Consider the following 25,743-nt stretch of genomic DNA (forward strand, 5'->3'; position numbering starts at 1 on the left):
ACATTTCATGAAATAACTAAAAATGTGTAAACTCTAACCACTTATTTTCCTTCATAGTTTGTTTGCCTAACCATTACCATCACCCAGATAACTTTCTTTTAAAATAGCAAACTCGGCTTTTTTTGTGCAAGCAATTGTTCTTGGGGGGGGGGGGCTAGTTACCCCATGTTACCCTATGCAAGTTGCAACGTTGCTTTTGTCAAATGAACCTGGGTCAATGGAAATCTACTGTTACTCTTGTTTACTGTGGTAGTGTTTTGTCACCCTTCTCCAACTAGTGTTTAAAACAGTAGTCTGTGTTGGCATTAATAACACATCAACATGTTGTGCCAAGCTTCCAGCTCTCACACGAAGCCATTCGACTCAGCTGAATGAACAAAGCACAAGAGGGTACACAACCACTCTAGAACAGTTTCAACTTTGGCATGAAAGTTGTAGGACACAGTACATACCAATACCATAATAAATACAGAGAAATATGAAGACATGTAGCTTATAAAGTGTTGACACACAACCTGCTGATACTGTAAATAAGATTCATAAAACAAACATCATGGAGTGTGTGTCAGAGGAGGCTGGTGGGAGGAGCTATAGAAGGATGGGCTCATTGTAATGGCTGGAATGGAATCAATGGAATGGAGTCTAACATGTTGTTTCCATGTGTTTGATGGATTTGGAACCATTCCATTGATTCCATTCCAGCCATTACAATGAGCCTGTCCTCCTATAGCACCTCCCACTAGCCTCCTCTGGTGTGTGTGTGTGTGTGTGTGTGTGTGTGTGTGTGTGTGTGTGTGTGTGTGTGTGTGTGTGTGTCATCCAGGTGAAGCTGTGGTATATGTATCAGTGAGTCATTGTGATTAGTTGGAGTGTGTGTTGGAGTGCCTTGAGCTGATCTATCAACATAACAGTGAATATTGATCTGCATGAGTCAGAACATACATCATTCAGAGCGAGTGTGCTCTGTGATCTTCTGCGATTTCACTCCCTCTTCTTCATGAGAAGTCCACACTGAGTGATACTTCAACCTACTGGTTGGGAGTTGAAATACAAATGTTTATGTTTTCAAGAGGAATTCAGATAAGCACCAAAAAAATTGTCAAAACTTTTCTGTGACGGTGGTATTACATCGTGGCGTTCTCTCTGTACCACTATTAACAACACTGGGAACAAAATTACACAAAATGAACACTAAATACCCATGAATCCTTGTTGCTGTCCGTCCGACGACATCTCCTCGCTTGCCGGCCCTTGGTGGCAACGTCGAAGCATGTGACCATCATGATGTTGGCCTTGCAGAGGTTGACCCTGCTCTCCAGCCTCGCCGTGACAACCTCCAAGGCTTCCAGGCGATCCAAAGAGTCCACCTCAAACGTCTGCCATGGGTCAACTACACCAACACAACGTGAGATTCATGTTTCTAGCCATCATCTCAAAATAACATGAATGAGGAAGGCCTCTGATGACCAATATTAGTCACCTAGCATAACATATACTCACCAACACACCAGACAAGCACAGGAGAGAAGAAGAAGTGTCACGCCCTGGTCGAAGTATTTTGTGTTTATCTTTATTTATTTGGTCAGGCCAGGGTGTGGCATGGGTTTTTGTATGTGGTGTGTATATATGGGGGATTGTAGCTAGTGGGGTGTTCTAGATAAGTCTATGGCTGTCTGAAGTGGTTCTCAATCAGAGGCAGGTGTTTTATCGTTGTCTCTGATTGGGAACCATATTTAGGCAGCCATATTCTTTGAGTTTGGTGTGGGTGATTGTCCTTAGTGTCTTTGTTCCTGTCACTGTGTTAGTTGACACAAGTATAGGCTGTTTCGGTTTTCGTTACATTTATTGTTTTTGTAGTGTTTGTTATTGATTCGTGTTTTACGTTCGTTATTAAACATGGATCGCAATCTACACGCTGCATTTTGGTCCGACTCTCCTTCACACCTAGAAAACCGTAACAGAATCACCCACCACAAACGGACCAAGCAGCGTGTCAACAGGCAGGAGCCGCAGGAGAAGCAACAAAGGCAGCAACAGCGGCGCAATGAGGATTGGACATGGGACGATATATTGGATGGCAAGGGTTGCTACACATGGGAGGAGATCCTGGCGGGAAGGGATCGCCTTCCATGGGAACAGGTGGAGGCACTTAGGAGAGCAGAGGCAGCCGGAGAGAGGAGCCGGCGATACGAGGGAACACGGTTGGCAAGGAAGCCCGGGAGTCAGCCCCAAAAATTTCTTGGGGGGGGCTCACAGGGAGTATGGCTACGCCAGGTAGGAGAACTGCGCAAACTCCCTGTGCTTACCGGGGGGTTAGAGAGACCGGGCAGGCACCGTGTTATGCAGTGGTGCGCACGGTGTCCCCAGTGCGGGTGCATAGCCCGGTGCGGTATATTCCAGCTCCTCGTATCGGCCGGGCTAGAGTGGGCATCGAGCCAGGTAAGGTTGGGCAGGCTCGGTGCTCAAGAGCTCCAGTGCGCCTGCACGGTCCGGTCTATCCAGTACCACCTCCACACCCCAGCCCTCCGGTAGCAGCTCCCCGCACCAGGCTTCCTGTGCGTGTCCTCGGTCCAGTACCACCAGTACCAGCACCACGCATCAGGCCTACAGTGCGCCTCGCCTCTCCTGCGCTGTCGGAGTCTCTCGCCTCTCCAGCGCTGTCAGAGCCTTTCTCCTCTCCTGCGCTGCCGGAGTCTCCCGCCTATCTAGCGCTGTTAGAGCTTTCCTCATCTCCAGCGCTGCCGGAGTCTCCCGCCTGTTCAGCGCAGCCAGAACCTTCCTCCGACACAGTGCTGCAGGAGTCTCCCGCCTGTTCAGCGCAGCCAGAGCTGCCAGTCTGCATGAAGCAGCCAGAGCTGTCAGTCTGCATGGAGCAGCCAGAGCTGTCAGTTTGCATGAAGCAGCCAGAGATGTCAGTCTGCATGGAGCAGTCAGAGCTGCCAGTCTGCATGAAGCAGTCAGAGCTGTCAGTCTGCATGAAGCAGCCAGAGATGTCAGTCTGCATGGAGCAGTCAGAGCTGTCAGTCTGCATGAAGCAGTCAGAGATGTCAGTCTGCATGAAGCAGCCAGAGATGTCAGTCTGCATGGAGCAGCCAGAGCTGTCAGTCTGCAAGGAGCTGTCAGTCTGCAAGGAGCTGTCAGTATGCAAGGAACTGCCAGTCTGCAAGGAGCTGCCAGTCTGCACGGAGCTGCCAGTCTGCACGGAGCTGCCAGTCTGCAAGGAGCTGCCAGTCTGCAAGGAGCTGCCAGTCTGTAAGGAGCTGCCAGTCTGCAAGGAGCTGCCAGTCTGCACGGAGCCGCCAGAGTTGTCAGCCTACATGGAGCAGCCAGAGCCGCCAGTCAGCATGGAGCAGCCAGAGCCGCCAGTCAGCATGGAGCAGCCAGATCTTTCAGTCTGCCAGGATCCGCCAGTCAGCCAGACTCTTCCAGATCCGCCAGTCAGCCAGACTCTTCCAGATCCGCCAGTCAGCCAGACTCTTCCAGATCTGCCAGTCAACCAGACTCTTCCAGATCTGCCAGTCATCCAGACTCTTCCAGATCTGCCAGTCAGCCAGACTCTTCCAGATCCGCCAGTCAGCCAGACCCTTCCAGATCTGCTAGTCAACCAGACTCTTCCAGATCTGCCAGTCAACCTCTTCCAGACTCTTCATCAGATCTGCCAGTCAGCCAGACTCTTCCAGATCCGCCAGTCAACCAGACTCTTCCAGATCTGCTAGTCAACCAGACTCTTCCAGATCCGCCAGTCAGCCGGGATCGCCAGATCCGCCAGTCAGCCAGGATCTGCCAGTCAGCCGGGATCTGCCAGTCAGCCAGGATCTGCCGAAACCACCAGCCAGCCAGGATCTGGTAGATTTATCTACATGCCTGAGCTTCCTCCCACTCCTGAGCTTCCTCTCACTCCTGAGCTTCCTCTCACTCCTGAGCTTCCTCTCACTCCTGAGCTTCCCCACAATCCCGAGCTGCCTCAGTCCCGAGCTGCCCCTCAGTCCCGATCTGCTCCTCAGTCCAGTGGGTTTCTGGGTGAGGACTACTAGGCCATGGTCGGCGGCGAGGGTGGACTATCCAGGGACGCGAGGAGAGGGGACTAAGACATTAATTGAGTGGGGTCCACGTCCCGCGCCGGAGCCGCCACCATGGACAGACGCCCACCCGGACCCTCCCTATTTGTTTTGAGGTGCGTTCGGGAGTCCGCACCTTAGGGGGGGGGGGTTCTGTCACGCCCTGGTCGAAGTATTTTGTGTTTATCTTTATTTATTTGGTCAGGCCAGGGTGTGGCATGGGTGTTTATCGTTGTCTCTGATTGGGAACCATATTTAGGCAGCCATATTCTTTGAGTTTGGTGTGGGTGATTGTCCTTAGTGTCTTTGTTCCTGTCACTGTGTTAGTTGACACAAGTTTAGGCTGTTTCGGTTTTCGTTACGTTTATTGTTTTTGTAGTGTTTGTTATTGATTTGTGTTTTACGTTCGTTATTAAACATGGATCGCAATCTACATGCTGCATTTTGGTCCGACTCTCCTTCACACCTAGAAAACCTTAACAAGAAGTTTAAGGGCCACAGTAGGATGGAATATTCTCTCTATTAGACTGATTCTATGACAATACCAAGAGTCAATGCAATGGTTGCTGAAAAGAACTTCATAAGATAAATGCTTTTGTACAGTTGCTATTGCATTAGTCATTCATGAAAAGAGGAATGTTCACACACCTTAAAGTGTAAGTCCAGTTGCTAAGAGAAATAAACTGACTAGTTCATTAATGTCTGATGAATCTACAGAAAACACCCACACTCCTGGTTCCATTTCCCTGGCTCCAGCCTGAGGTTCTGTTTGGCCAGCTCCAGCTCTGTCTTCAGGCTGTTGTACTTAGCTCTCATCTCCTCCACCCTCTGCTGACGGTGCTCCAGGAACTTGAGTTTGGCACTGAAGCAAGCTATCCCCTGTTAACAGCAACACAGCCATTTAAGGGCAAGTTGAGCTTCAGCTAAATATCTGATCCAACTCAGAGTTTTTCACAACAACAAACCTAAGTATCCTGGATGTGTCCCAAATGGAACCCTATTCCTAATACATAGTGCACTACTTTTGAACAGAGCACTATGGGCCCTGGTCAAAATGTTTCACTATATACAGTACCAGTCAAAAATGTGGACACAGCTACTCATTCCGTGGTTTTTCTGAATTGTTTACTATTTTCTATATTGTTGTATAATAGTGGAGCCGTCAAAACTATGAAATAACACATATAGAACCCTGTAGTAACAAAAAAAAGTGTTAAACAAATCAAAATACATTTTAGATTCTTCAAAGTAGCCACCCTTTGCCTTGATGACAGCTTTGCACACTCTTGTGAAGCTGGTTGAGAGAATGCCAAGAGTGTGCAAAGCTGTCATCAAGGCAAAGTGTAGCTACTTTGAAGAATCTAAAATATATTTAGATTTGTTTAACACTTTTTTCGTTACTACATGATTCCATGTGTTATTTCATAGTTTTAATGTCTTCACTAATATTCTACAATGTAGAAAATAGTAAAACATTTAAGAAAAACCCTTAAATGAGTAGGTGTCCAAACTTTTGACTGGTTCTGTATATGTAGGGATTAGGGTGCCATTTGTGACACATCTTCTGACTATATTCACCTTAAATGAGAAAATAGTACATTTTCAATGGCTAGTTCATAATTCTATGTATTTATGAATGTATGTATGTACGGTATGTACAGTGTCTTCAGAAAGTATTCATGCCCCTCGACTTTTTCCACAATTTGTTGTGTTACAGCCTGAATTCATAAATGTATTTGTCATGTCTGCTCCTGCTCCTCCCCTCCGGCGTACGACGTCGCCAATGTACTAACCACCGGTCCTGGGATTCATCTTTACACACATCTGGCACTCATCATTACACATACCTGTTACTCATCATTACACGTACCCGTTACTCATCATTACACACACCTGTCACTCATCATTACACGTACCTGTTACCCATCATTACACACACCTGTCACTCATCATTACCCGTACCTGTTACTCATCATTACACACACCTGTTACTCATCATTACACACACGTCACTCATCATTACACACACCTGTCACTCATCATTACATATACCTGTTACTCATCATTACACACACCTGTCACTCATCATTACACACACCTGTTACTCATCATTACACACACCTGTCACTCATAATTACATGTACCTGTTACTCATCATCACACACGCCTGTTACTCATCATTACACACACCTGTCACTCATCATTACACGTACCTGTTACTCATCATTACACACACCTGTCACTCATCATTACACACACCTGTCACTCATCCTTACACGTACCTGTTACTCATCATTACACACACCTGTCACTCATCATTACACACACCTGTCACTCATCATTACGCGCACCTGTTACTCATCATTACACACAACTGTTACTTATTATAATTCACACCTGGACTCCAGTACCTTCATAATTTCCTCCCCTTTATATGTCACTCTCCCATGTTCACTCACTAGTTGGTATTGTTGTTGTGTATTGGCATTCTGCCTTATGTTTATGTCATGTTCTTGATTTGGTTTTATTAAAACGTTTCACCTGCACCTGCTTCCGCCCCATCATTACAATATTAAATTGATTTGTTTTCTCAACCCCATAATGACAACGTGAAAACGTGTTTTTAGAAATGTTTTTAGACATTTATTTAAAATAAAAAACATAGTTTGTAGAATACTTTGTCGATGCACCTTTTGCAGCAGCTACAGCTATGCGTCTTTCTAGGTACGTTTCTAAGCGTTTTCACACCTGGATTGTGCAACATCTGCCCATTATTCTTGAAAGAATTCTTCAAGCTCTGTCAAATTGGTTGTTGATTATTGCTGGACATGGAGCTGGTTAGTACCTTCAAGTACCTGGGAACAGTGCTGGACAACAAGTTGATGTTTGAGGAGAACACATCTGTGAAAAGGGACAGCAGAGGTTTTTTCTTTCCTGAGAAAGATGAACTTGTTTAGTATCAGCAAGACAGCCAATAACACTGTTTTACAGGAGTTTTATTGAATCCGTACTGATGTTCTCAATGGTGGCCTGTTTTGGCAATCTTAATGTTTTCAACAGAAATAGGTTCGACAGGGGGGTTAAGGTGGACAGCAAGGTCATCGGGTGCAATAGGCACATCTCTCAGTGACATTCAGAAAGCAAGTGGTGAGGAGAGCTAACAGCAACTCTCCTCCTAGACTGGCCTGATCACCCCCTTAACGATTTTGCGCTTCTCCCCTCAAGTTGTTGTTTTAGACTTCCCAAACTCAATAGCAACAGATACAAGAACTCTTTTATCCCACAGGCCATACACTTTTTGAATCTGCACGTGAAATTACATGTATCTCTTTTGCTCTACTTCTGCACTATGACCACTCCTTTTGATTGACTTCAAGATTGCAACCGATCTCAATATTTCATGTGGTGTATATCTGTTGTATTGTTGTCACTGTCAAAGAGTGTGAATACTTTCTGAAGGCACTGTATGTAGTGCACATGGAGATTATGTACATGCTAGTATCATGTAATGCATGGTAAGTTTGCGATTGTGCTTGGCTATTTTTTTTTGTACACAAACTCAAGAAAAGCCCTGATTTCCCCTGATAAACTAAACATGTATCCAAGCCAATCTTTAAACACCAACATCTCGTCCCCTCACCAGTTTGTCTGCTCCTCCTCCTCTCCTCTGAAGCCTCCCCACGTCATCTATCTCATACACCTTGATCTCATAGGCCTCTGGGATGTCACTCTCTATCCAGCGAGACCTGGGGGCACTGGCTGACCTCCTGAGAGAGAGGGACGTGTCATGGAAGAGACGCCGCGAGTGGGAGCCTACAGGTCAAGTAGAATGGAATAGAATGGAGTACAGATGTAAGATCTAAATTGGACCTGTATTGTCGCAGAAAAATAATCATGCAGCAACAGGATTTGAATGTTTAGTCCATAGTGTTGCTTGTCAGTGGTTAGGCTATAAGCTGGAGAAAATGAGGCTACATGAAAAGTAGACTGTGTTAAGGAAAAAAGAGACATTGATGAAAGTTGTTTTAGGAAATTGTGAATCCATTGCCCGGTTACCTGGCCCCGAGCAAAAACATAGGCCGCATATAGGAAAAAGGCTGCAGATTTGCCTGTTTCTCTCTGCCCCTGGACCCTGGCCACAGACCTTTCTGTCTGGGTCCGGATTCTCCACCCTTCCCAAAGTGTGCACTTGCATACTTGGGCTCCCGAGTGGCACGGTGGTCTAAGGCACTCTATCACTCAGTGATAGAGTTTGTTTCCTGGCTGTATCACAACCAGCCGTAATTGGGAGTCTGATAGGGCAGCACACAATTGCCCCAGCGTCGTCCGGGTTAGGGTTTGGCCAGGTAGGAAGTCATTGTAAATAAGAGTTTGTTCTTAACTGTCTTGCCTGGTTAAATATAAATAAATACTTTCTCATGGAATTCAGCTAAACAAAAAGGGAAACTCCAATGTTCACACCAATCCCATACTTTTAAATCCATGCCGGGAAGTGAGAACTTGGGAAAGGGTGTAGAAAGCCCTCAGTAACCTTATTGCCAGTGTGTTATTTTGTTATTGATCCAAATGGATGAGGTCATGATTGGGACGTAGGAAGAGAGACAGGAGGCTGCAGTAATGTTGAGATGCCAGCAGGAGGAGCTCTAGTCTAGAACAAATCAAATCAAATTGTACTTGTCACATGCGCCAAATACAACAGGTGTAGACCTTACAGTGAAATGCTTACTAACAAGCCCTTAAAATATAATTGTGTGTTTGTGCAGGTTTTCAGTGAATTTACAGTACGTAAATCACAAAGCTCACCTGCATTTCCTGCGATGCAGGAAAATTCTCAACAACAAGAGTTATCAAATTAAGATCCTATATGAGTAGAGTAGAATACTTTAGAGCAGGAGACAAATACCCCAATAAGCCCACTAATATCTAAGAGTAGTACTTTCACTTGACAATTCAAACACTTTTCATTAGGCTCTTTTAAAATGATGCCAAATAAGAGGACAGGAAATAGTAATCTGTGTAACTGCAATGAATGACATAAAAAGCTAATTTTTCTGAACTCTGAAAACGCATGTCACACACATATCAGTGTTTTTACTGCTGTTAACACAGAGGACCTTGTTTACCATATCTGCACCTGTGTACAGCTCACACCTGATATTTTAACACAGCGCAAAATGGAAAATATGAATCAGGCACTTGTATCTACAGCAACTTACAATATGACCATCATTATCACGTCATTTCAACCAGTTTTGTCCAGTTTTGCTTGCTGGGTGTGCATTCAACTAAGGAATTACTCAGATCAGATCTTACCATTGTTGCTCCTCCTATTAGGGTTCCTCCCAATCTGGGTCACACTGATAATAGATCAGCTCTTATCGCTGATAGAGTCTCTGTTGGGTTTGTTGCTCCTTGTGGCTTCGCTGTCTCTTACCATGCTCTCATAGCCACTGCTCACCATGCTGTCCCTATTGGTCAATAACGCTGTCTTCCCCATGGCCGGGGGCAGCTCCCCGCTCAACACGCTAGTGACATCACTGGCATGCCCGCTGAGGTGGTTGGGCCTGCGAGGGGCGGTCAACCAGGCATAGGGCGAGGGTACAGGGTGATCAGGATGAGCCTCTCCCATCGATCCACAGGTAACTCCGGCCGCTGCCGGGGCTAGTCCTCCGGAGGCCCCTCTAAGCAGCTCTAAGATGTGCCCATTGATGACCTGGACGGGGGACTTTGGTGCAAGGCTCGGTGGTGGGGTCTGAGGCGATCAGGTCTGGTTACGGCTTAGAGACTGGGTGGACCAGGGTGGACTTTGCTCAGGACTCTTCCCATCGGGGACCGGTGCTCCTGTTGAGGGACTGATGGAGATCCTTGAGAGAAAAGCTGAGGTTCTTGGTACTAGGGATGGAGATCCGGCAGGCATTAGGGCTGGTCATCATCAGTTTCCCTGCCGCAGAGAGCTTAGACCGGCCGGATCTTGGAGGCTGTAGGGCTGTGTTGGGGTCAGTTATAAAGGTTGACCTGCTGGTTTTGGGAGAATGGGCTGTGTTGGGGGTGTTGTTATGTGTCAAGGGAATGGGCCTAGGGGCCCTCCTTGGGCTCCTGCTGGCCCAGGATAGTGTGGGATGGTTTGACTCCCATTCAAAACTTTGGACTCCTTGGAGCTCACAGAGGACAGGCTACTGCCTCGGTCCAGAGTGTGGAACTCCAGGGGTATTCTACCTAAAGAGTTGGTCCTGTTAGCCAACTGCTCTAGTTTAGCACTGAACAGCCTACTGCATTCCTCTACAGGGAGTTTCAGCTTCCCGCTATCATGTCTAACACTCAGAGTGGATGACATGGGCTCCAACGGTGAACTACTGGCTGTGCTGAGAGACCTGTCACTAGTTCTCTGTCTCTGGGTATGCTGCTCCAGGCTGTACTTCCGAGCTGGTGAGAAGGTGAGAGAGAAGATCTCCTGCCTGGCTGAGGATGGCCTTCTCTCCAGGGTCACCCTGGGACTACCAGGGGTGGATGATGTAACATCTGGTTCCATATTTGTATACTCCTCTCTCATCAGACTATAGCTCTCCTGCTTGTTGATATTATGCCTGCCTCTTGGTAGACTGGCTATTCTGTGTTGGTTAGCTGCAGGGTAACCAGGGTTACAGTTCTCTGGTGTATTCCGGCTGCTTTCCCTACAGTCCCCAGACAGCTTTGCAGTAATTAAGGAAGAGGGAACAGGTAGGACTCTGTCATGACAGGTGAGGGAACAGGTGGTAACGTCCTCTCTTCTGGGATAGCACCTATTTGCTTGGTTACCATCCCTCCCACTGGCCCTATTGTCTGATGACATTGTCTCATAGCAATCGGCCTCCTTCCAGGAATGTGTGTCACATGATGCTGTACCACTAGTTTGACCCAGGAAAGACATCAACACGCTCTCGTTGGTCTTCCTCTCGTAATTCCTTTCATTTCCTGAACCTTTTAGATGATCGTCCTTCTCAGGTTCAGCTGAAGTATCCACTGGCATGGCGAGAGTGTTAGACACCCCTCTGGGATGAGACCCCTCCACATCACTACCCCTATTAACATCAGTGAGTAAGGATTTTATAAAGGAGGGCAAGAACCTGTTCTCCACCCTGTAAAGAGAAGACATGGCCTTGGGTTTGGTGTTGACTTCAACAGCCATGGTCTTAGTGGTATTAGCGTGGTCCATAGCCTTGATAGTGGAGCCTGTAGTAGAAGCTGGATCTTCACTGAAGTTACTGATAATCCTGATGGGAAGGGAACCCAGTACAGACACTGAAGCCTGGCCAGAGGTAGGAGTGGGCATCCCTGATTTTGATGATGTACCTCGCCCGACCTCTACTCTCCAGAGCCCCACTGATGGTCACCTCCTCCACCGTATTGAACACCAGCTCGTCCTGACCCGTCTGGCCCAACGGCTGCTGGACCATCACTGTGATGGTAGCCTTCATATCCTTTAGGTCTAACTCTGTGGTGGACAGCTGGGGAAGCTGGGGAAGGATAATCTCTCCTATGGGAACACTGGTAGCCAAGGAGGAGGTGGAGGACTTGGGGGAGAAGAGGGATAGAGAGAGGGGAGGGATATCAGGGAGCTCTTGACCGCCTGAGAGGTCCTGGTCTTGGGTTGCAGCCAGTCAGACATCTCTGGGTATCCAGCTGGCTCCAGAGACAGTGGAAGAGGAGGATGTGAGGTCGGCACAGGGCTGACCTGAGAGTAGATTTCACAGTGCTGTGGTAGGTAGCTGTACTCAGAGGTGTTGCCCTGGCTCAGGCTCTGGCAGACTGAATGTAAACTGATAGAGCCACAGGGGTATGGTTGGTCCTTGTTGGAGCTGGCTGCACTGCCATCCTCACAGTCATACAGACCAGAGTCCTCTTTCTGAAAACTGTCGACCGGAAGACTGCCATCTGTCACCAAGCTCTCTTTCTCAGCCACAATGGAAAACTCACAACACTTCAAATCCATATTCAGTGGTTTAAAGAAAGAGGTATTCTCCCCAGTCTCAGGTCGACCTGAGCCATCTTGGGGGACTGGAGGGGACTGTGGCAGAAGGTTCTTTTAAGAATGACTTGGTAACCGTCTCGCTCCTGTTGATGCACCCGAGTCGCTCCTGCAGCTTGGCGAACGTGTCACACTTAAGACTCAAGTCCCTCTCACACTGGCCAACTTCTTCTGCTGTATTCTGAAAGTTGTTCTTGGATGATGCTCTCATTCTCCTTCCTCTCATTCTCCTTCCACCGCGCACCAGCGACTCCTGTGGCGGGCCGGGCGCAGTGCGCGCTAACCAAGGTTACCAGGTGCACAGTGTTTCCTCCGACACATTGGTGCGGCTGGCTTCCGGGTTGGATGCTCGCTGTGTTAAGAACCAGTTGGTTGGGTTGTGTATCGGAGGACGCATGACTTTCAACCTTCATCTCTCCTGAGCCCGTACGGGAGTTGTAGCGATGAGACAAGATAGTAGCTACTTTAAACAATTGGATACCACGAAATTGGGGAGAAAAGGTGGTAAAAATTCAACAACAACAAAAAATGTGTCTTATTTTATTTTTATTTTATTTCACCTTTATTTAACCAGGTAGCCTAGTTGAGAACAAGGTCTCATTTACAACTGCGACCATGCCAAGATAAAGCAAAGCAGTGCGACACAAACAACAACACAGAGTTACACATGGAATAAACAACCGTACAGTCAATAATACAATAGAAAAAAAGAAAGTCTATATACAGTGTGTGCAAATGGCGTGAGGAGGTAAGGCAATAAATAGGCCATGGTAGGGAAGTAAAATGAACACTGGAGTGATAGATGTGCAGATGATGATGTGCAAGTAGATATACTGGTATGCAAAAGAGCAGGAAAGTAAATAAAAACAATATGGGGATGAGGTAGGTAGATTGGATGGGCTATTTACAGATGGACTATGTACAGCTGCAGCGATCAGTTAGCTGCTCAGATAGCTGATGTTTAAAGTTAGTGAGGGAAGCTTGCCGAAGTCGAGGATCCGTAGGATAGTCAGTTTTACGAGGGTATGTTTGGTGGCGTGAGTGAAGGAGGCTTTGTTGCGAAATAGGAAGCAGATTCTAGATTTAATTTTGGATTGGAGATGTTTAATATGAGTCTGGAAGGAGAGTTTACAGTCCAGCCAGACAACCAGAATATGTGGACAACTACAAATCCCTAAGTCGGAACTGTCCAGCGTAGTGATGCTAGTCGGGCGGGCCGGTGCGGGCAGCGAACGGTTGAAAAGCATGCATTTAGTTTTACTAGCATTTACGAGCAGTTGGAGGCCACGGAAGGAGTGTTGTATGGCATTGAAGCTCGTTTGGAGGTTTGTTAACACAGTGTCCAAAGAAGGGCCAGATGTACACAGAATGGTATACAAGAGCGACATCATTGATATATATATTGTGTTACTGTCTACTAAGAGTTAGGCCACCCAAGGTTAATTGAATAATACTTTTGTCACCATTATTGGCACCATGGTAAGAAATCTCTAATTCAGTCATTTACATACTTTAGCCTTCTTCTGTGTCCTACGAATGTGTGAGGCGATCTGGACAGTTGACAGTGTCTCTGAGCAGTGTTCTGGTAAGTCAGTCACATGGGCCAGCACGGTTGTACGACAGTTAATATTACCCAGAGAGTCCTGTAGCAGCATGGTCACTTTATTGTCCCTGTGGCGAGCACAAAATAAAACCATCCTCGTCATCACCACCATCCTCATCACCGTCATACATTATACATAAAGAATACAATTATAGTATATACCAGTATTATACATACAATTTCATTTTCTACTGCATGAATCAATAATTTCCTGTTTCATTGCAATGTAATACAATCAATGTTAGAGTCTCCCGTATCTAACCTGTTAGGGATGTTTTTGTTTCCATTGTTGAGTAAGGCCAGGATAACACTGCCCAGCTCTGACTCAGGACGTTCAGTTCTGCTGTCAGGGGTTCTACTGGATCCCTTTATACTGTCAGCCAGGTCTATCATAATCAACCTGCTATGATCCCCTAGTACTGAGGGTGGAGAGAAAATTAAATACAGGAAACAAAGGAGGAAACTACTGAGATCGTCAGAGAGAATATTTGAGAACTGAACAAAGTATTCAAAGTATTCTTGGAAAACAAATTTGGTACAGTTTATTAAGTCAGAAGATGAAATCACCAGATGCTTATTAGTTGGATAGCTTACTCACAAGTCTGCAGGGGGACACAGAGTTAGGCACAGGTCACTGACCAAAGAGCACACAAATAAATAACTAATATTATGTTATTGTCTTGGAAAAGGTCTCTGAACTAAATGTGTACACATTAAAGGGAGGTATCATAAACTTAGCCATGTGTAACATATGGATTTGCATTAGTATACGCATCAAATGTTCCAATGCAAAGTTACACATCTCTTTTCAAATGTCTTTGTTATTACATAAAACCGATCAGTCATGTCGGTAAATATTTTTCCGGGGTATGATGTCATATGGAGGACCCGGCAAGCCAGCCTATTCCCTATAATGTAAACTCCAACAGAAATAACTTTAAATCTATAACTTCAAATTAAATCAAATTGGTTTAAATGTCATTTTCAGCCAATTTACAAGCAAATACTTTATTGCTCCAAATCAATTCAGAGTTAGCCAACTAGCCAGCTAATGTTAGCCCTACTAGCCTGCTAACATTAGACCTACCGCATGAGTCAGACAGTTGCTATCAACACCTAGCTTACAGCTACATTAAACCAACATTTTGTAATTACAAAACCCCATCTAACCAGTTATCAAAGAATGTTAGCTATATGCAGTTATCTTAGCCAGCAAGCTAGTGTTATATAAATAATCTAATATCAAGCATTACTAGCAGACCAACGCTCTGGTTAAACCAGATGTCCTCAGATAACTCTGGGCCCAGTGTCCTCAGTCAAGTTTAGAGCCTACGTGCAATAACATGATTATCCGAAGGACACACAGCTGCCATCACGCAAATATACTCCCCTGTAAACTACAAAGAACATCCTGCAACACTAACGAGCTTAGAGTGCCAAACTATCTCACTGACATTGACCCTTGCATGCACTCCTGCAAAGACAGGAAACACCTGAGCCTAAAGCAGACATTGCCAGTCCCCCTATATCCACGCTTCCTTGAGCACTGTACACTCACACTCTACCCCCCCCTACTGGTCGGGTGCCAAGAGCAGAGGACTTTGCTGTGCACCAATGGGGCTCCTGCTCTGGCTAGAGCAGGCCCGCCTCCAACTCTTCAGGACCAGTCAGAAGACCAACACGACGAGACTCCACCTACATTATTCTGTGTATACATTCTGCTGTAAACTCTGGCTGAGCAGCTTAATTTAGCTGACTCCTCACAGAGTCATATTGCTTAGGTCCGTGCACGATGTAGAACAAAGATATCTCTGACTTTAAATAAACTGCCTTTTTGCTACACCTGATTCCACTCTGTCCAGCATCGTTGTTTTGCTCTCCCTCTCCTGTATGTGATCACCAACACTAGCCAGCCAGCTAACGTTAGCAAATCAGCTACTAGCCTAGCCAGCCTAGCTAATCACCATGGTTATGGTCGATGAGCTAGAGCCCAAATACTGGAGACCAGGTAGAACACAATTACCCAACACAACTAAAACATAACCACAGATTAAAAACAAAGTGAGAAAAAATTTAATAAAAAAGAGATGTACAGATTGACAGCTGGGGCCCATCCGGCTCCGTTAGCTGATTCTCGGCTTCACCGGGAATCAGAGAAATCAAAAATAGATTACAGATGTCCATAAACTAGCACTAAGCCAAGGTGGAAAAAGTTACAAAACTCCCATTGCCTACATCACAGAGAACATACCAAATAGTTGACAAAACAAAAAGGAGAACCGACAAGGTACTACACAATTAGAGCTAGCAGGTATGATTTTCTCTTTCGTTTTGAGCCATGGCAAGAAGGCATCAGAGCCTGCCATGCTAATGGGTTCCTACTAATCAAATCAAACTTTATTTGTCACATGCACTGAATACAACAAGTGTAGACCTTACCGTGAAATACTTACTTACAAGCCCTTAACCAACAGTGCAGTTCAAGAAGAGTTAAGAAAATATTTACAAAATAAACTACAGTAAAAAAAAAAAAAAAGTAACACAATAACATAACAATAACGAGGCTATATACAGGGGGCACCGGTACCGAGTCAGTGTGATGGGGTTCAGGTTAGAGGTTTTTGTACATGGAGGTAGGGGTGAAGTGACTATGCATAGATAATAAACAGCGAGTAGCTGGGGGGGGGGGGTCAATGTAATAGTCTGGTGGCCAGCTGATTAATTGTTCAGCAGTCTTATGGCTTGGGGGTAGAAGCTGTTAAGGAGCCTTTTGGTCCTAGACTTGGCGCTCCAGTACCGCTTGCCATGCTGTAGCAGAGAAAACATTAAATGATTTGGATAACTGGAGTCTCTGACAATTTTCCTCTGACACCGCCTATTATATAGATTCTGGATTGCAGGAACCTTGGCCCCAGTGATGTACTGGGCCGTACGCACTACCCTCTGTAGCGCCTTACGGTCAGATGCTGAGCAGATGCCACACCAGGCGGTAATGCAACCGGTCAGGATGCTCTCGATGGTGCAGCTGTAGAACTTTTTGAGGATCTGGGGACCCATGACAAATCTTTTCAGTCTCCTGAGGGGGAAATGTTTTGTTGTGCCCTCTTCATGACTGTATTGGTGTGTTTGGACCATGATAGATCGTTGGTGATGTGGACACCAAGGAACGTGAAACTTTCAACCCGCTCCACTACAGCCTTGTTCATGTTAATGGGGGCTTGTTCGTCCCGCCTTTTCCTGTAGTCCACGATAAGCTCTTTTGTCTTGCTCACATTGAGGGAGAGGATCTTATCATTGTCGTCAGCAAATTTGATGATGGTGTTGAAGTCGTGTTTGGCCATGCCAAACTGAGGGGCCCCGGTGTTGAGGATCAGCGTGGCAGATGTGTTGTTGCCTACCCTTACCACCTGGGGGCGGCCCGTCAGGAAGTCCAGGATCCAGTTGCAGAGGGAGATGTTTAGTCCCAGGGTCCTTAGCTTAGTGATGAGCTTTGTGGGCGCTATGGTTTTGAACGCTGAACTGTAGTCAATGAACAGCATTCTCATATAGGTGTTCCCTTTGTCCAGATGTGAAAGGGCAGTGTGGAGTGCGATTGAGAATGTGTCATCTGTGGATCTGTTGGGACAGTATGCAAATAGGAGTGTGTCTAGTGTATTCAGAAGGATGCTGTTGATGTGAGCCATGACCAGCCTTTCAAAGCACTTCATGGCTACCGACGTAAGTGCTACGGGGCAGTAATCATTTAGGCAGGTTACCTTCGCTTCCTTGGGCACAGGGACTATGGCGGTCTGCTTGAAACATGTAGTTATTACAGACTCTGTCAGTGAGAGGTTGAAAATTTCAGTGAAGACTCTTGCCAGTTGGTCCACACATGCTTTGAGTACACATCCTGGTAATCCATCTGGCCCAGCGGCTTTGTGAATGTTGACCTGTTTAAAAGGTTTTGCTCACATCTGCTACCGACAGTATTGTCACACAGTCATCCAGAACAACTGGTGCTCTCATGCATTCCTCAGTGTTGCTTGCCTCGAAGCAAGCATGAAAGGCATTTAGCTCGTCTAGTAGGCTTGTGTCACTGGGCAGCTCGCGTCTGGGTTTGCCTTTGTAGTCGGTGATAGTTTTCAAGCCCTGCCACATCCTATGAGAGTCAGAGCCGGTGTATTGGGATTCAATCTTAATCCTGTATTGATGCTAAGTTTGTTTGATGGTTCACCTGAGGGCATAGCGAGATTTCTTGTAGGTGTTCGGATTAGTGTTCTGCTTCTTGAAAGCGGCAGCTCTAGCATGTAGCTCGATATGGATTTTGCCTGTAACTCATGGATTCTGGTTGGGATGTGTACGTACGGTCACTGTGGGGACGACGTCGTCGATGCACTTATTGATGAAGCCGATGACTGAGGTGGTATACGCCTCAATGCCATTGGATGAATCCCAGAACATATTCCAGTCTCTGCTAGCAAAACAGTCCTGTAGCATAGCATCCGCGTCATCTGACCACTTCCGTATTGAGCGAGTCACCGGTACTTCCTGCTTTAGTTTTTTCTTGTAAGCAGGAATCAGGAGGATATAACTAGGGTCAGATTTGCTGAGTGGAGGGTGGGGGAGAGTATGCATCTCTGTTTTTTCTCTGGTTGCACATGTGAGATGCTGGTAAATATTTGGTAAAACTGATTTAAGTTTGACTGCATTAAAGTCCCCGGCCACTAGGAGCACCGCTTCTGGGTAAGCATTTTCTTGTTTGCTTATGGCCTTATAGAGTTGGTTGAGTGCGGTCTTAATGCAAGCATCGGTCTGTGGTGGTAAATAGACGGCTACGAATAACATAGATGAGAACTCTCTTGTTAGATAGTGTGGTCTACACCTTATCATAAGGTACTCTACCTCAGGCGAGCAATACCTCGAAACTCATCTTGCACCAGTTGTTCCTGACAAAATGACACACACCCCCACCCCTCATCTTACCAGACGTAGCTTCTCTGTTCTTCCGGTGCATTGAAAATCCCTCCAGCTCTATATTATCCGTGTCGTCGTTCAGCCATGACTCTGTGAAACATAAGATATTACAGTTCTTAATCTCCTGTTGGTAGGATAATCATAGGTCATCAATTTTCTTTTCCAATGATTTCATGTTAGCAAGTAGAATTGATGGCAGTGGGAGTTTACTCGCTCGCCTACGGATTCTCAAAAGGCAGCCCGATCTGCGTCCTCTTTTCCTCCGTCTTTTCTTCACACAAATGACAGGGATTGGGCCTGTTCACGGGAGAGGACTATATATTTCTTGTCGGACTCGTTAAAGAAAAAAGCAAAAAAGTAAAAAAATATAAAAATTGGTTATGGCATGTAAAACGTCATCCATTTCTCTTCGACGCCATTTTAACTAGATAACACATCCACAAAGTCTCCATCTGCTCCTTGTTTACATCACACTTCCTCATGATTGGTGGATTATACCTCACATCCTCCAACACTTAGTTTGGAATGTAATTACATACTAGCATGGCTAGTGGCTAATGTTAGCCAGCTTGAACTAGCTACTGAGCTACCATACGAATTTGGTAGCACAGAGTAGATCCTCCATATGGCGTTGAGAAGTTTAGAAGATATCTGGAAATAAGTTAATAAGTATTTAATAACCCAAAAACATAACTATGTTTGTACTTATAGGTAACCAGATCGTGACTGCAACTAATTTACTAAGTCTTTGACCACACTGTGTTGTTACATTGGTGAGTAAAAACTCCTACCCTTCACATGAAGCAACATGCAAAGTTATTAATGGTTGCATCCCAAATGGAACCCTATTCACTATGTGGTGGACTACTTTCAACCAGAACCCTATGGCCTCTGGTCAAAAGCAGTGCACTGTATAGGGAGTAGGGTGCAACCATAGTTTTTGCAGGAGTTCTTCAATCTACAATGTACAGAAATTGAAACCTTTGGCACCGCCCTCTGAGAGCTGCTGTTGGACGTGCAGAGTAAAGAACATAGGGGAGCCGCTGCAGGAGGACGATGGTGAGGTGATGTCACTGCGAGTTCTGCTCGTCGGGCCGTTGGCACGGTGGCGTGATGCGATGGCTACATCCAGGAGAAAAGCAGCTTTCTCAGCGTTGGGGCAGAAACTACACTGAGGTGCTTAAGCTGCAGGGAAGGAAGACAACATGTTTTATTTAATTATTTAGATTTAAAATTATATACACTGCTGTTCAAAAGTTCGGGGTCACTTAGAAATATCCTTGTTTTTGAAAGAAAAGCCATTTTTTGTCCTTAAAATAACATCAAACTGATCAGAAATACAGTGTAGATATTGTTAATGTTGTAAATGACTATTGTAGCTGGAAATGGCAGATTTTTTATGGAATATCTACATAGCCATACATAGGCCCATTATCAGCAACCATCACTCCTGTGTTCCAATGGCACAATGTGTTAGCTGATCCAAGTTTATCATTTTAAAAGGCTAATTGATCATTAGAAAACCCTTTCGCAATTATGTTAGCAGAGCTGAAAACTGTTTTACTGATTAAAGAATCAATAAAACTGTCCTTTAGACTAGTTGAGTATCTGGAGCATCAGCATTTGTGGGTATGATTACAGGCTCAAAATGGCCAGAAACTTTCTTCTGAAACTTGTCAGTCTATTCTTGTTCTGAGAAATTAAGGCTATTTTATGTGAGAAATTGCCAAGAAACTAAAGAGCTCGTACAACGCTGTGTACTACTCCCTTCACAAACAGCGCAAACTGGCTCTAACCAGAATTGAAAGGACAAGTACATTAGTGTGTCTAGTTTGAGAAACAGACGCCTCACAAGTCCTCAACTGGCAACTGTTATGATTGGGGCAAATCCAAAACAACCCATCCCTGTGTACCACTCTTCATATTTCCAAGCATGGTGGTGGCTGCATCATGTTATAGCTATGCTTGTCATCGGCAAGGACTAGGGAACAGAGCCAAGCACAGGCAAAATCTAGAGAAAACCTGGTTCAGTCTGTTTTCCAACAGACACTGGTAGACAAATTAATATTTCATTAGGACAACCTAAAACACAACCTAAAACACCTTAATCAGCTTGATATTCTATGGCAAGACTTGAAAGTGGCTGTCTAGCAATGATTAACAACCAACTTGACATAGCTTGAAGAATTAAAAAAATTATAATATGCATAATACTTACAATATAGGTGTGCAAAGCTCTTAGAGACTTACCCAGAAAGACTTGCAGCTGTAATCGCTGACAAAGGTGATTCTAACATGTATTGACTCAGGGGTGTGATATTTCTGCATTTCATTTTTTGTAAATTTGCAAATACTCCTAAAAACATGTTTTCACTTTGTCATTATGGGGTATTGTTTGTAGATGGGTGAGAAAACATATCTTTATTCAATTTTGAATTCAGGCTGTAACACAACAACATGTGGAATAAGTAAAGGGGTATGAATACTTTCTGAAGGCCCTGTATGTAGAGAGGGAGAGAGGGGGATAGAGGGACTCTAGCACTCCGGACCTGCACAGCAAAAATTGTAAATGTTGTTCAATGTGACAATGCCAAAGTCATTATGTAACTGGGACTATGTAGCGTAAATACGTTAACTCCCACTACTTGGCTTTTTTGACAATACATCTGAATAAGGGATGTATTGTCAAAAAAGGGGCCTTCAATAAGGGATGTATTGTCAAAATAATGGGGCCTTCAAATGAACAAACAAAACACAGTCATTATACAAGATACCCTTAATGTGACATGACACCTTAGTGGCATGCTGTATGTAGTCAGTGGTGGAAAAAGTACCCAATTGTCATACTTGAGTAAAAGTAAAGATACCTTAATAGAAAATTACTCAAGTAAAGGTGAAAGTTATCCAGTGAAATACTACTTGACTTAAAGTCTAAAAGTATTTGGTTTGAAATATACATATAATATAAATAATTTCTAATTCCTTATATTAAGCAAACCAGATGGCACCATTTTCTTGTTTTTTAAATGTATGGATAGCCAGAGGCTATCTTCAACACTCAGACATCATTTACAAATAAATTATTTCTGTTTAGTGGGTCTGCCAGATAAGAGGCAGTAGGCATGGCCAGGGATGTTCTCTTGATAAATGTGTGAATAGGACCATTTCCCTGTGCTGCTAAGCATTCATACTTTTGCATGTCAGGGAAAATGTATGTTGTAATCAGTACAATATTTTTTTAGTAAAGTACAGATACCCCCCAAAACGACTTAAGTAGTACTTAACTACTTTACACCACTGTATGTAATGATAACAGTGCAACTACAGCAGCACATGTTTTTCTGTGTTCTTAAGGGGCTTCATTAAGAAAATGTACTTATGCACAGATTTCACACGAATGAAAAAAATAAAATGCAGAACTGACGATTCCATGTTTAGCGTAACAAAGATTCAAGTCTGTTCTATAAGCGTTTCAAATTTCTATCTGATCTGAACCGTCCACAACAATAACACCATCGATCATAATTTACCTGCATTCCATAGATGGGGTCCTCATAGAGATATAGGTCTGCTGGTGGGCTGTCCTGGAGGTTGCCTGACAGTAAGTCCCTGAGGACCTCGTCCTCCCCACAGACATCCATAGCAGAGACAGACACAGCCAGGCTGGCCCCAGTCCTCCCCCTCCTCCTCTCCATGTGACTGTAGAACCAGGAGATGGCACACGGGATGACCCCTAAACTCTGGCTACTGCTATCACTACCCATCATGGTGTGGGACTTATCTGTTAAATACAGCAATAAGGCACACAACACAATCAGTTTGGGTTCTCGTTCTGTGTGTGTGTGTGTGTGTGTGTGGCACGCATGTGTGTGCTTGAGAGAGAGAGAGAGAAAGCGAGTGAGAGCATCTTGGGGAACAGCTTGTGGGGGGGGCTTAATGCCAAGCTTCTTAAGACGAACGTGATCTAATTAAACAAACCACAACAGGCTCATTGGAACTAGCAGTATTTACAGTACCTAGAGACCCTCAACTGCACTGCCATCCAGCATCATGTTATGTCCCCATTGTAGGGTTAAATTGGAAGACAGAGGGGATGGAAAGGACAGATTTCCCCCAGGTTCTAACTAAGCAGTGTCAATTGTCCTTACCCAAACAGACAAAATACAGTCCTCTGAAATGGCAGTATTTACAGAACATATTTCCCTGATTTTAAGAAGAAAATGTATTAATAATAACAGATTGGATTTACGAACAACACTTTACATTGTATATCACTGTCACTTATTATCAGACACGTATCCTCCTCCATTACACTCTTTGAAAAAAGATGGCACTTAAATCACAAAGGGTTCTTCCCTGATGCCCACAAGGAACCCTTTCTCAGTATTTGTTTTTTTGTATTCTTCTTCTTTATTTATTCAGTCAAAACCCACTGAGACCATGGTCTCATTCCCAGTGGTGCCCTGATCACAACAGTACAACAACCAATACAATGTAAAACAAAACAGAAATCAATACAAAACACAACATTTATGAAAAACAGTTACAGTCCTCAGCTACTAGGTTAACACCCTAAATGAGATTAATTAGACTATCCTTACAAACAGGTGGCCAGCTGAAGCAAAATGGTAATTAAAAGCCCCACAAATGTCCATTTTGTCTAGTATGGGACAAGAGGCTGTTAAAACCTGCTGGGGCAAAGAGGGGGTGGAGTTTTGCTCCAAAGATTTGACCACTTTCCAAAGGTTAGCTGGATTACCACCACTATCTGACACAATTCAAGAAATATGTTGATTTTGCTTTTGTAACCAGAGATAGACATATATTTCTAAAATGTCTGAAGGACCAATAAGACGTGGAATCAGTGAGCATGGTTACATGCACATAATAATGTGATTATTGTGGATAGTCAAATTAATATAATAGTTTGTTTCAAATGTTTATATGCTTTGCAGGAAGAACAGTTTCCTTAATTATTCTGTTTACATGGACACATCTGAAATCAGGCTACTGATGGGGCTTTTTATAAATGCAGAAAATTGGCAATCAAAATCAATGTTATACCACAGTGACTATGCTATTTGATTCTGAGTTTTGACATATAAAGAGTGTATGTGAAAACTATTTACAAGGTGCATACTTTCAGTTTTTCTGAACTCACTTCTCTCATGGATAAGAGGGAAGCTTGCGCTACCCGGTGCTGGTACATGTGCAGATCAAATACACCACTTGATTAAGCTGTTTACACGTCATAATATTTAGAAAGATTGCTCAGAAAACCAGGTGTTTTAATCGGCGTATGCTTACTTCAAGTAAGGCCTGAAGCCGATTAAGATAAACAGAGTAAGGGGTTTACATGAATAATACCATACTCGGCCTTCTGCCATAATCAGGATAATATAAAATGATTAGTCTGCATGTAAACTTACTCAGTCAGTCTTGCCTTAGCCCAAGCTACATTTCTTTCCTGTAATTTCACAGACAACTCATGCGTGAACCAAGGATTAGATCTGTCTTTCACCCTTAGTATTTTGTGCGGTGCATGTTTATCTGCAACATAGTTAAACAGGGAAATAAAACAATTAAGAGCCTGATCCGAGTAAGTGATAGTTAACACAACCCAACAGTCACTCAGCCTCAGCACAGACAAAAAAATGTTGCTCATAAAAACTCCTAAAACATCTTTTATAATAATGCATAAGCGAGATTTGGGTATCTTAACATCTCTTATGCAGGCAACTGGACAATGGTCACTGAACTCAATGGCGAATATCACATTTGCTGTAAACTTTTGAGGGGTATTTGTTAGAATAAATATCTAAAAGAGTAGGTTTTTTAAATGGGATTTAGCATAGTTGGACTGCAGGTCAGACAATTTGTAAAGAGCACATAAGGAGACCGAGGAAGGGCAATAAATTCCCATTACTGTCATGTAATAGAGACAGTAGATCTAGCTGGTCTGTCAAAATATAATAAGAGACAGTAGATCTAGCTGGTCTGTCAGAACATAATAGAGACAGTAGATCTAGCTGGTCTGTCGTAATATAATTGAGAGAATAGATATAGCTGGTCTGTCATAATATAAGAGAGACAGTAGATCTAGCTGGTCTGTCATATTATAATAGAGACAGTAGATATAGCTGGTCTGTCATAGTATAATCGAGACATTAGATCTAGCTTGTCCATCATAATATAATCGAGACAGTAGATCTAGCTGGTCTGTCATATAATAATAGAGACAGTAGATCTAGCTGGTCTGTCATAATAAATAGAGAAATTAGATCTAGCTTGTCTGTCATAATATAATAGAGACAGTAGATCTAGCTGGTCTTTCATAATATAATAGAGACAGTAGATCTAGCTGGTCTGTTATAATATAATAGAGACAGTAGACCTAGCTGGTCTGTCATATTATAATAGAGACAGTAGATCTAGCTTGTCTGTCATAATATAATAGAGCCAGTAGATCTAGCTGGTCTGTCATAATATTTAGTGACAGTAGATCCAGCTAGTCTGTCATAACATAATAGACACAGTAGATCTAGCTGGTCTGTCACAATGTAATAGAGACAATAGATCTAGCTGGTCTGTCATAATATATTAGAGACTGTAGATCTAGCTGGTCTGTCATACAATAATAGAGACAGTAGATCTAGCTGGTCTGTCGTAATATAATAGAGGAATTAGATCGAGCTGGTCTGTCATATTATAATAGAGACATTAGATCTAGCTGGTCCGTCATAAAATAATAGAGGCAGTAGATCTAGCTGGTCTGTCATATTATAATAGAGACAGTAGATCTAGCTGGTCTGCCATATTATAATAGAGACAGTATATCTAGCTGGTCTGTCATATTATAATAGAGACAGTTGATCTAGCTGGTCTGTCATAATATAATAGAGACATAGAGACAGTAGATCCAGCTGGTTTGTCATACTATAAAAGAGACAGTAGATCTAGCTGGTCTGTCATGATATAATAGAGACAGTAGATCTAGCTGGTCTGTCATAATATAATAGAGACAGTAGAACTAGCTGGTCTGTCATAATATAACAGAGACAGTAGATCTAGCTGGTCTGTCATAATATAATAGAGACAGTAGATCTAGCTGGTCTCTCATAATT

General features: G+C 44.0%; 1 pseudogene; it reads right to left on the minus strand.

Moving 5' to 3' along the window:
- Nucleotides 1-316: 316 nt before the first annotated feature.
- Nucleotides 317-22,383, minus strand: LOC112217989 (annotated as a pseudogene).
- Nucleotides 22,384-25,743: the final 3,360 nt, after the last annotated feature.

This window comes from Oncorhynchus tshawytscha, linkage group LG18, assembly GCF_018296145.1.
Source record: "Oncorhynchus tshawytscha isolate Ot180627B linkage group LG18, Otsh_v2.0, whole genome shotgun sequence".
Lineage (NCBI taxonomy): Eukaryota > Metazoa > Chordata > Actinopteri > Salmoniformes > Salmonidae > Oncorhynchus > Oncorhynchus tshawytscha.